The sequence below is a fragment of the Cucurbita maxima genome, unplaced genomic scaffold (genome assembly GCF_002738345.1).
Source record: "Cucurbita maxima cultivar Rimu unplaced genomic scaffold, Cmax_1.0 Cma_Scf05876, whole genome shotgun sequence".
Taxonomy (NCBI): Eukaryota; Viridiplantae; Streptophyta; class Magnoliopsida; order Cucurbitales; family Cucurbitaceae; genus Cucurbita; species Cucurbita maxima.
In genome coordinates this window covers 1-936 of record NW_019277892.1, presented here as the reverse complement: position 1 = coordinate 936, position 936 = coordinate 1, and the positions used below count along the sequence as shown (strand labels likewise).

General features: G+C 42.5%; 1 long non-coding RNA gene across 1 annotated transcript; it reads left to right on the top strand.

Moving 5' to 3' along the window:
- The first annotated feature begins 494 nt into the window (after nucleotides 1–494).
- LOC111476163 lies at nucleotides 495–930 on the top strand. The gene is made up of 3 exons (XR_002716941.1): nucleotides 495–559; nucleotides 635–688; nucleotides 780–930. It is a non-coding gene; the product is annotated as an uncharacterized LOC111476163 (long non-coding RNA).
- The last annotated feature ends 6 nt before the right edge of the window (nucleotides 931–936 follow it).

Sequence of the window (936 nt, the reverse complement as noted above, 5' to 3'; positions counted from 1 at the left end):
ACAGGTAGCTGTTTGGCGATGCCTCTAAATCTCTTTTAAATTCTAACGGCCCAAACCCACCACCGCTAGCAGATATTATCCTTTTTGGGTTTTCCCTTCCGAGCTTTCCCTCAAGATTTTAAAACATGTTTGCTAGGGAGAGGTTTCCACACTAGAAATACTTTGTTCTCCTCTCTAATCGATGTGGGATCTCACAATCCACCATCTTGAAGGCCTAGCGTCCTCACTGGCACAATGCTTGGTGACTGGCTCTGATACCATTACCATTAGTAACAGCCCAAGCCAACTGTGAGCAGATATTGTCTTCTTTGGGGTTTCTTTTCCGAGTTTTCCCTTAAGGTTTTAAATGCGTCTGCTAGGGAGAGGTTTTCACATTGGGAATTCTTCGTTTCCCTCTCCAACCAACGTGGGATCTCATAAAAATCCTTTAAGGTTTCACTCTCATATCTTAACTTCAATGTTGCATCTTTGCAATACAATTTCAGGAACCATTGACATGGATCTGATCACCACGNTGGAGAAAATGCAGCTCGGAGGGCCTTCCATCCGCCTGTCAGAGGTCTGCTGCTAACTCTTTACTGTGTGCACGAACTTCACTTGTTATAGCTCTAAATCTCTTCCAATTCTTCTTTAGTTGCTGGATGAGCTGAAGAAACAGAATCCTGATAACGAAGTCCATCTCAACAACGTACATTACCTCTCTCTCTCTACAAACCAACATCCCCACCCCCCAACAAAATTGACTAATAATAACTATGAACGTTATGGTAATAATGCAGCTTAGAAATGCGGTATCAACACTTGCAAGTGAGGGATTTGTAGCGATCCATGGTGATAGCATAAAGAGAATGTGAGGAGCTTGAAGATATTGATTGATTACTTCAGAGGTATGAAGCCATGGCCTGAGAAAAACATCCATATTTGGCATCTAAGCAT